We start from the raw sequence: 12,371 nt of genomic DNA, 5'->3' as shown, positions 1-12,371 counted from the left end.
GGCCCGATTCAAAGAACCGCATCTTATTGTACATGTAAACTATACGGATGCTTATGGCAATTTTGTAGATGAATATTAAATATATGGAGATGGAGCGTACGATACAAACATCCTTCGCCTACCAAGAAAAGCATAGACAAAAATAAACAGGACCATGTATATATCATCCTCATAAGGTAACCAGCACCTTAGACACAGAAACAGAAACAGCAAAACTGAAGAAAACACTCCAATCCGAGTACAAAGACGACAGCGAGCCATGACATCCACAGCACATTAACACACGAAAGTCAAACAGCCAGTCGTCTAGACTACCGACGTCAACATCCAAGGGTCCTGACAGCACATCAACACATAAAACTCAAACAGCCAGTCTGGTCGTCCGACGTCAACATCCAAGGGTCCTGACAGCACACCAACACATAGAACTAAAACAGCCAGTCTGGTCGTCCGACGTCAACATCTAAGGGTCTTCACATAATCAAGTGACTTCTCTCGAGGAATCATAGCCTAGCGACCTCTCTCGAGAAATAATTGCCTAGCGACCTCTTTCGAGGAATCATTGCCTAGTGACTTCTCTCCAGGAATCATAACCTAGCGACTTCTCTCGGGGAATCATAACCTAGTGACTTCTCTCGAGGAATCATAGCCAAGCGACTTCTCTCGAGAAATAATTTCCTTAGCGACCACTCTAGAGAAATAATTGCCTAACGACTTCTCTCGAGGAATCACAGCATAGCGACTACTCTCGAGGAATCATAGCCAAGCGACTTCTCTCCAGGAATCATAGGCTAGTGACTTCTCTCGAGGAATCATAACCTAGTGACATCTCTCCAGGAATCATAACCTAGTGACTTCTCTCCAGAAATCATAACCTAGTGACTTCTCTCGAGGAATCATAACCTAGTGACATCTCTCAAGGAATCATAACCTAGCGACTTCTCTCGAGGAATCATCACCTAGTGACTTCTCTCGAGGAATCATAACCTAGCGACTTCTCTCGAGGAATAATTTCCCTAGCGACCTCTCTAGAGAAATAATTGCCTAGCGACCTCTCTAGAGAAATAATTGCCTAGCGACTTCTTTCGAGGAATCACAGCCAAGCGACTACTCTCGAGGAATCATAGCCTAGCGACTTCTTTCGAGGAATCATAGCCTAGCGACTTCTTTCGAGGAATCATAACCTAGTGACTTCTTTCGAGGAATAATTTCCCTAGCGACCTCTCTAGAGAAATAATTGTCTAGCGACCTCTCTAGAGAAATCATAACCTAGCGACTTCTCTCCAGGAATCATAACCTAGTGAAATCTCTCGAGGAATCGTAACCTAGCGACTTCTCTCCAGGAATCATAACCTAGCGACTTCTCTCCAGGAATCATAACCTAGTGACTTCTCTCCAGGAATCATAACCTAGCGACTTCTCTCGAGGAATCATAGCCTAGCGACTTCTCTCCGGGAATCATAACCTAGCGACATCTCTCGAGGAATCATAACCTAGTGACTTCTCTCGTGGAATCATAACCTAGTGACTTCTCTCGAGGAATCATAGCCTAGTGACATCTCTCGAGGAATCATAACCTAGTGACCTCTAGAGGAATCATAATTGTCTAGCGACTTCTCTCGAGGAATCATAACCTAGCGACTTCTCTCCAGGAATCATAACCTAGCGACATCTCTCGAGGAATCATAGCCTAGCGACTTCTCTCGAGGAATAATTTCCCTAGCGACCTCTCTAGAGAAATAATTGCCTAGCGACTTCTCTCGAGGAATCACAGCCAAGCGACTACTCTCGAGGAATCATAGCCAAGCGACTTCTCTCCAGGAATCATAGCCTAGTGACTCTCGAGGAATCATAACCTAGTGACTTCTCTCGAGGAATCATAGCCTAGTGACATCTCTCGAGGAATCATAACCTAGTGACTTCTCTCGTGGAATCATAACCTAGCGACATCTCTCGAGGAATCATAGCCTAGCGACTTCTCTCGAGGAATCATTTCCCTAGCGACCTCTCTAGAGAAATAATTTCCTAGCGACCTCTGTAGAGAAGTCATAACCTATCGACTTCTCTCGAGGAATAATTTCCCTAGCGACCTCTCTAGAGAAATAATTGCATTCTCTCGAGGAATCATAGCCTAGACTTCTCTCCAGGAATCATAGCCTAACCTAGTGATTCTCTCCAGGAATCATAACCTAGCGACTTCTCTCGAGGAATCGCAGCCAAGCGACTTCTCTCGAGGAATCATAACCTAGTGACTTCTCTCGAGGAATCATAGCCAAGCGACTTCTCTCCAGGAATCATAGCCTAGTGACTTCTCTCGAGGAATCATAACCTAGTGACATCTCTCGAGGAATCATAACCTAGCGACTTCTCTCTCAGGAATTCTCTCTCTAGAGAATCATAACCTAGTAATTGTCTAGCGACCTCTCTAGAGAAATCATAACCTAGCGACTTCTCTCTAGGAATCATTACCTAGTGACATCTCTCGAGGAATCATAACCTAGCGACTTCTCTCGAGGAATCATAACCTAGTGACTTCTCTCCAGGAATAATTTCCCTAGCGACCTCTCTAGAGAAATAATTGCCTAGCGACTTCTCTCGAGGAATCATAGCCAAGCGACTTCTCTCGAGGAATCATAACCTAGCGACTTCTCTCGAGGAATCATAGCCTAGTGACTTCTCTCGGGGAATCATAACTTAATGACTTCTCTCGAGGAATCATAACCTAGTGACATCTCTCTCGAGGAATCATAGCACCTCTCTCCTAGTGACTTCTCTCGAGGAATCGCATAACCTAGCTCTCGAGGAATCTTAGCTCTCTAGAGAAATCATAACCTAGCGACTTCTCTCCAGGAATCAAAACCTAGTGACTTCTCTCGAGGAATCATAGTCTAGCGACTTCTCTCGAGGAATCATAGCCTAGTGACTTCTCTCGGGGAATCATAACTTAATGACTTCTCTCGAGGAATAATTTCCCTAGCGACCTCTCTAGAGAAATAATTGCCTAGCGACTTCTCTCTAGGAATCGCAGCCAAGCGACTTCTCTCGAGGAATCATAACCTAGTGACTTCTCTCGAGGAATCATAGCCTAGCGACATCTCTCGAGGAATCATAACCTAGTGACTTCTCTCGAGGAATCATAACCTAGTGACATCTCTCGAGGAATCATAACCTAGCGACTTCTCCCGAGGAATCATAACCTAGTGACTTCTCTCGAGGAATCATAACCTAGTGACTTCTCTCGAGGAATCATAACCTAGTGACTTCTCTCGAGGAATCATAGCCTAGTGACATCTCTCGAGGAATCATAACCTAGTGACTTCTCTCGAGGAATAATTTCCCTAGCGACCTCTCTAGAGAAATAATTGCCTAGCGACCTCTCTAGAGAAATCATAACCTAGCGACTTCTCTCCAGGAATCATAACCTAGTGACATCTCTCGAGGAATCGTAACCTAGCGACTTCTCTCCAGGAATCATAACCTAGCGACTTCTCTCCAGGAATCATAACCTAGTGACATCTCTCGAGGAATCGTAACCTAGCGACTTCTCTCCAGGAATCATAACCTAGCCACTTCTCTCCAGGAATCATAACCTAGCGACCTCTCTAGAGAAATAATTGCCTAGTGACTTCTCTCGAGGAATCACAGCCAAGCGACTACTCTCGAGGAATCATAGCCAAGCGACATCTCTCCAGGAATCATAGCCTTGTGACTTCTCTCCAGGAACCATAACCTAGTGACTTCTCTCGAGGAATCATAACCTAGTGACATCTCTCGAGGAATCATAGCCTAGTGACTTCTCTCCAGGAACCATAACCTAGTGACTTCTCTCGAGGAATCATAACCTAGTGACTTCTCTCGAGGAATCATAGCCTAGTGACTTCTCTCGAGGAATCATAACCTAGTGACTTCTCTCCAGGAATAATTTCCCTAGCGACCTCTCTAGAGAAATGATTGCCTAGCGACCTCTCTCGAGGAATCATAGCCTAGTGACATCTCTCGAGGATTCATTGCCTAGCGACCTCTCTCGAGGATTCATAACCTAGTGACTTATCTCGAGGAATCATAACCTAATGACTTCTCTCGAGGAATCATAACCTAGCGACTTCTCTCGGGGAATTATAACCTAGTGACTTCTGTCGGGGAATTATAACCTAGCGAGGTCTCTCGGGGAATCATAACCTAGTGACATCTCTCGAGGAATCATAACCTACTGACTTCTCTCAAGGAATCATAACCTAGTGACTTCTCTCGAGGAATCATATCATAGGTTTACCGACATGTCCATACCATCAGAAGTCAAACTAAAAATAAAGGAGACTATCACAGAATATGAGCAAAGTCAAGTTACTCTAAGCCCTTAAATAGTAAATGGACAAAAATCTTAAGATTAACTGTTCAGGAAAGGTACACATTTTCTATTACATAGAAGAAACTTTCGTCGTGTTATAAACCATGTGTATATTCACACCAAGCATGGACTTACATGTATAGTCTAAATTCGTGAAGCAACTGTCTGTTTAAAACAACACAGGAGATATAATATCTTGTATATCGAACACTACTTTATCACCAAATTATTTTATTCTGCACCATAAAGATAATAATCCTTCCCATTAAGTTCGAAGATATAGATAAACACCACCATCAATGTCCTGATTACCAAATTAAAAGTCTATGTACTATCTAGATGAAAAATCACTCGTCTTTTGTTCAATGATTTTGAAAACGTTTCTCTGGATTTCCTACACTGTTGAAATATTGGCCAAAGGGAAATAACTGTATTTGCAAGAAAAGTAATCTTTAAGAGAAAGCGGAAGAGAAGTTTTTTTAGAAGTGAGAAGTAAATGCCATAGGTTGGACATACCGCGTCGCGTCTTCGCGGATTTTTCACTCCACGTGAACGATTTTTTTTACTATAGATTTTATAGCGGCATTTCAGAAAAATATTAATATATCGTTTTGTAGATGAAAATTCCAAAATGTATGCCTCTGATCAGCTGATTTAACATTTCTTCAAATTTATATTTTTTAAAATGTTTAGATGAAAATCAGTTGTGTCATTTTTTTAGTTCAAACTTACACATGAATCTCCTACATAGTCTTACCAAATTTTAATCAAAACGATTATTTTGACAACTTCAATGTGAAATAAAAGTAATATTATGTATAAATCTCCCAATGTATGCCTCTGACTAACAATTATAGTAACTTTCCAACACATTGCTGTAACTTTGACAAACTTGTACTAAGAATTAGCTGTGTCATTTTTTATGTGAAAATGATAAATAATTTCAGTTCACAGTACCAATGCTATACAGGTAAACACGGCATCAATGTACGTGTATCGAGGAGTCATTAAGACGGACTGCGGTTGATATGTAGTAAATAATCATATGGTTTTCATATCAAAGTACATTGAATTTCATATGTAATTAACGAAACGAACAATAAAATAGAAACGACATTTCCACATGCATCGCTATAAATAAAACATAGCTCTCAGTATGTGAATATCGACAATCACTGGAGTTTATTTTGATGTCTCGTTTTTTCTTTTTCCCCTTTATTTATCTATAGGCTACATGTACTTTTCTCTTTATATCGTGATGATTTAAGAATTATGTTAAGGTGTAGTGCTAAATCATCTAACATAATAATCTTATTTATCTACATATGTTTTAGTGCTGAATGAAGTCAAACTTAAATATTTGTCATAAAATGAAATTTATATATTTAGTTTAATATCTCAGTCATATGAAGATAGGTTGTGAGAAAAACAGGTAAATCTCAGGTAATAATCCAGGTAAGGAGAGAGCAACTTATATGAAACAGTATATAACTGCCTTGCCATTGTTACCTAAAACAATACCATCCTCTCGTTAACGGTGGCACTCTGAGAATGGTCCCTCTATACATTCCGTTCGTATAGAAACAATGCATTTTCAAAGGCACGCGTACAGTTTACGACTGACATTTGTAACCATTGGTGTGAATTTATACTGACCGATTCACTTACAGTAGATAAAACAATAATGACGAATCATGAAAGCTTCTATGTGATTCTTACTCGTACAATTAGATTTAACGATTTCAGATTTCAGATTTTATTGTACGCTCAGACACACAGAGTGTGTTACAAGAGGTCACATATAAACAACAAATATGAAACATGGCGGAACACAATAATAACAGTTTTGATACATGTATACATATATACGTTGAGTTTTCATATATTGAGAAGTGTTCGATGCAGCCAAGATTATAACAGAGACATTAATTCTGGAGTATGTTTTATCTGGGTTCAGAATGCTTTAAGATACGAGAATTTTAAGGGGTAGGACGAGACAATAATAGATATAAGGGCTATTCGATTAGATTTCAGAAAAAGGTGTACGAAAGTAATTACGTACGCGTCACAGCTAACTGATATGTTGTCTGTTTGCTTTGGGTTTTTTTTCAATTGTTTCTCAGTCAGTATCTATATTTCTATAACTAATTTGTAGAACCAGCTCCGTGTCAATAACTATCGGACGAAGTGAGCCTTAGGTAATGGCCGTAATGACAATTGTTGTACAGTGCAAGGTTATACAGAGTATCTCATTCGAAATATATTCCATGTGGATCCCACTATAACGAAGATACAGTAAGTACAAACACATTTGTACGTATGTAAGTCACAAATCTTATTGAGAAATCAAATGACTATCATACGCCCCTGACCAAATCACATTATTTCTTCGTATATTGACTATATGACATAGAATCAGACGATGAGAAATAATTCATGAAAGAGATTGCTTTAGTTCACACATGTCCAGTTAGTTCACACGTGTCCAGGTAAACCACAGGGGTTCTCAGTTGGGGTTTTACTGGCGCGTCCTTCGAAACAGAGACGTATGTGTTATATACGTCTCTGTTCGAAATAACTGACCATATGCACTTATATGATAAAATGTGGTGGTTTTTTCAACAGATCTTGTTGAACTGAATTGTAACACCAGAGACGTATATAACGTAAACCTTGGTCAATTTGCAGCAATCTACTGCTTGAATGATATATACACCCCAACTAACGTTGTGTTATATACGTCTCTGGTAACACTCAGATTTTAATAATAACCATTGAAGGTGGTTATTTTTGTGGTTTTGAACATGGATATTTATGCTATCACGGATTCAAATTCGAAATAAGTCCGACATGGTATGTACCGTATTAGTACGGACTAGGCCTACTAGATGCGTAACCTCTACGTAGGCCACAGCAGATACTTATATAGCAATGGCTGCACGGATAACCGAGTCCAAGTCAGATAAAATCACTCATCCATGACTGACCCCATTCTATCTGAGCGCTAAGGGGACATAACCCATGGTATCCCGTAGAAATAAATATACATGTAGTTGCAAACGAGCGCAATAGCTTCACAATTTCACCATATTTAAGCTTTTTCGTGAAAATACCGCTACGTAATTTTCTATTTTAGACATAAATATCTCTCGACAGTTTGTTTATATCATTTGCATTGAATTTTAAGTGAAACTGTGTACCATGATTGCAAATAAGTGAATACCCAACAGACGTCTGTATGGTACCCATATAAGACATACACAAAGGCCACCGGAGGAACACGTCGCCAGAACACTCACGTTCATCGGCCAGACGATACCCCATCACGGGAGGAGTGAAGGAGACGAAAAAACCGTAAACCAACCAACTACTGGACGATTGTCTCTTGAGTTAAACTTCCAGTGTAAATTCTATAAGCATAAATAAAAAGTTTAAGAGACAGACAGTGTTTAATTTTCTTTTTAGACAGAAACATTGACATTTCAAACTCGACTATTAATACGTCTAGAATCAATAACGTAACGGTAGCACAGTGGTAAGTTCCCTGCTCTCAGCTACAAACTTCTTGGGTCGAATACTCCTGTATTGTTTCGAAAGGACGCATTTAAACATGAAACAATTAAATCGTTGGGTGTAAAAGTTTTAAACAAACACGGGACCTTTTAATTAAACTTTTTAATAATTTCTCGAGAACATGAAAATAAGTAGGAAAGCTTATGTTGCTCCAAATACAACGTTTTCAAGAGTACGTCATCAAATGAAATGCTACCACATCACAACTGAATCATTAACACATGCCTACGAGAGACACACATGCAAGTACTCACAACTCTAGTGATACAACAATTTTTTACAGCATTTATGATGATTTTTTACACATATCTAATACATTGTAATAGAATATATTTCAGTAGATATTAACATATATAATATGTTGATCTTTCAACTTTTGGCATTGTGTTACTTATCCAAACTTATTGATCAAACGGAATCTAGATACAGGTCAATACCATGCGTGTCTATCATACCTGGTACGTTGTGTAACCCATACAAGGGGGGAGACATCTCAATTTGCTTTGTAATTTGTAATGAAACATTTCATCTCAATTATCAATGAAAGCAGTTGGAAGATAGAGAAGATGGACAGACAATAAACAACAGTAAGCTGAGGTGACACATATCCCCACGTTTATTTCAAAGTGGCAAAGTTTGACCTTTTACCCACAAATCTCATCCAATGACCACTGGTCAGGTCTGGACGAGCCACCACACCGCCACATTCAGTCTTCCAGATAGCATGCAAAACAGGTTTATAAAAACTGCTTTCTGAACAAAACCAAACTATTTCCTTACCGAATTCACTTGACAATCAACCAGAAAAAATGATATCCACTCAGTTCCCTTTACTGGTGTGAATGGAAGTGTATACAGTCTTTGTGTGGGGAGAAACAGGACATTGGAGAAAACTCACACAATAAGGATTTTTTATGTCAAAGAAATGGAATCTCAATCACCTTGGTGATAGATGTTCTACAAAAGGTTCACAGAATCTGCCCCACCAAATCAACAACTCTGCTTTACAATTTTCTTTCAACTTTAAACCTGATTATTAATATTGAATGAGTAATTTCTTAAACAGAAATAAATTAAAGATTTAATCAACATTGCTTTAATTGTCTTCAAAATAAAATTTCAATTATCTTATACCTTTGTCATTTGTAAAAACAATTATCATATTAATTTTTCGATGTCATTTTCTTGGAAGTTTATCATGAATTGAAAAAGAAATAAAACAGGAATTCCAGGAGTGGTACATGATACCCCATCATCATCATCATCATCGTCAAATGATTATTTTACAACAAGAAAGGGAAGAAAAGTGTGGTTAAATATCTGATAAACACATTAAGGTTATCACTACCAGTTGTGAACTGGTGGAGGAAACCAGAGTAAACCATCGAGCATCAATGGTGATAACATTACGACACGATTCGTGAAAATGACTCATATTATTGTTCCATGGTTTTTACAAAGGCCATTACTCAATAAATAACGGGTAAGTAAATTTGGTTATCAAATTTGACCAGGCTATGGTGGTAATGAACCTCTCTATAAAGTTTTAGGTGCATCTTTTAGGAATTACTGGAGATAACAACGAACTCTGTTTAAGTAATTGAAAAAAGGGGCCATAACTCTGTAAATTACCTGCCAAAATTTGCAGTTATCCAATTTGTCCTTATTATAATGGTAATGAACCTCCATATCATGTCTGAAGTTGATCCATTGAAACTAGTAAAGATATCGAGCAGACATTGTTTTGATAATGGAATAAAGGGTAATAAATCCATGAATTACACTGAAAAAATGTGGTTATCAAACTTTTCCATGTGATCATGGTATTGAACCTTCCAATCAATTATGAAGTTGACCTGTTTAAAAGCTAATTTAGTTACTGAGCTGACACTTTTACCATAACTGAATAAAGGGTCGTAAATCCAGAAATTTCATCAGAAAGTTACTGTAATTGAAACTACTTGGATATCAAGCAGACAATTTCTGAAAATTGTAGTGATCACACTTGTTAGAGCTATAATGGTATTGAACCTTTCTGTGAAGTTTCCAGTTGATCCGTCGAAAGCTATTTCCGATATGAGCAGACACAATTACTCTGGCTGTTGACATGTGTTAAATCCAGGAAATGTTTCGTGTCTTTAGGTTGTTATACATTTGTAACAGAGGTCAATATTTATTTCAATGCCTCCACTAGGTTTCGAACCCAGGACCCCTGGCTTACTAGTCTTATGCTCAACTAATCAAGCTAAAGAGAATTTCTCTCTTGACAAGTGGTATGTTGTGGCTAGAATTTACCAGGGTTACACAGCTAAAGAGAAATTCTCTCTAGCCGAGTGGTATATTGTGGCTAGTATTTACCAGGGTTACACAGCTAAAGAGAAATTCTCTCTAGCCGAGTGGTATATTGTGGCTAGTATTTACCAGGGTTATTGTGGCAGTATTAAAGAGAAATTCTCTCTAGCCGAGTGGTATATTGTGGCTAGTATTTACCAGGGTTAAACAGCTAAAGAGAAATTCTCTCAAGCCGAGGGGTATATTGTGGCTAGTATCTACCTAGGTTACATATTCACCACAATATCTTTAACCACAAAGTAATCATGGATATGGATGTTTTCCTAAATGTCTGGAATAACTTAAACTCCCTATTAGCAACATAAATAGCCACACAATCAAGTATATATCACAACTGATTAATGCTACAAAATGATGATTAATATACAAAATTATGAGATTTAAAATGTTCATAGCAAAATGGATATAACAGATTACAACAAATATCCTCTTATTTATCTGTCATCCTGTTGGATCAGTGCTAAATATGAGACTGAAGTATGCTGTTATCGGTACATATCGAGCACTCCTTTACACAACCAATCTAACTAGGAATCCATGGATTTCCTATGCAGTTCAATGTTTATGTAGAATATTTTCTACCAAAGGGATATAATCAAATTAAGTTTGAAAATATCAGTATTGAGATTTACTTGTAAGTATATTCGTGTTTCTATAGTACATCGTTACTTCAAACCTTTACTGGATACTTAGTTTCTGTTTGATATTTGTAAGACAACTGCTTGGTTCCATGGATTATTAATATGAAAGACTGTCAGTATATCGCTCTCTAAAAAATACAATGATCTATCATACTTTCAATTACTACCATCGGCGATTTTCATTTAGAACAAGTTAATACTGTTATCAATCTCCCTATAAAACAGAATATGATAACTTAGTGAGGCATACTAAAATACTTTCTATAAGTTATAAAGAATTATTCCAATTAAATATCAAATGCCATGAAATGAAAAATTACCATATCTGTACTATAGAAATATTTATTGATGTTTTACATTCAGTAATTTCATCATATGCAAGTTACATCTACCAGATATAGAAAAACACAAATCACATTACAACCTTGATTTAACTGAATAAATGATGAGAGAACTGAAAGTTAATTAGATCATCCATAACAGATTATTCACCACAGCATTCTTAACTTTATAAACAAAGGTAAGTGACAATTGTTGCTTGTACGTACATGTAGTTGGGTAATGGATAGCAAAATTACAGGCAATTCTAAATATCTTACTTTTCCTCACTTGTCCATTTGACCAGAATCAGGCAAACGTTAGAATGGCCATGTTAAAAAAGAAAATTACTAGAAATTTCTGGTCTGTCCTGCTTTTCTGAGGTTATTTCTTAACTTCTACTTCTATCTGTTACCGTTCCGTAATCTTTACTAATCTTAACTCTTCACACTTGGCTTTCGGTATGTAGGACACCGAAATAGAAAATCAGAACATGATATGTTCTACTTCGCATGAAAACCATACAAAAGCTTTCAAATTTCTGAGTGTATTGGCAGCACATAGATGAAAGTAGATTCAAGACAGCATATGTACTTTGAGAGTACTTATTCTCAGTACTAAACACAAAGATTTAATAATATGCAATTAATAACCAATGTCTAATTAACAGTTGATTGTTGTTCTGAATATGACCTGTACTTGGATGATCATACATAGACATTAGGATGTTCCAGGTTTGGTTACGACAACACATGTACATAGACAGAAATTACATATAAGCTCATTACCAAACTTACTATTAAACTTTACATTGGTTTAATATTTAACAAAATCTAATTAGCTGTAAAGTATCAGCTGATATTGTAATTGAAGCCATGCTAATAATATGCAAGGAAAAGTATGCCTAAATCTCCAAACTAAAGTCTGTCACAAAATCCTAACACTACAAACTGACAGAATCTGTTTCCATATGCCATATCAACAACACCGGGCTTGATTTACAGAACTGTTCACAATCTAAACCTGTATATAAGTACTATATGGTTAATTGGTTGGTACATTTAATTTCAATCACAAACAAAAATGACAATAATAACTAGAAACATAAGTATATCAGTGATATCGATTTCAATGATCAA

Source organism: Ylistrum balloti, unplaced genomic scaffold (genome assembly GCF_031769215.1).
Source record: "Ylistrum balloti isolate Yb309-2 unplaced genomic scaffold, AGI_CSIRO_Ybal_v1 Utg371634, whole genome shotgun sequence".
Lineage (NCBI taxonomy): Eukaryota > Metazoa > Mollusca > Bivalvia > Pectinida > Pectinidae > Ylistrum > Ylistrum balloti.
The sequence above is the reverse complement of the archived record's forward strand: the minus strand, read 5'-3'. Positions refer to the sequence as shown.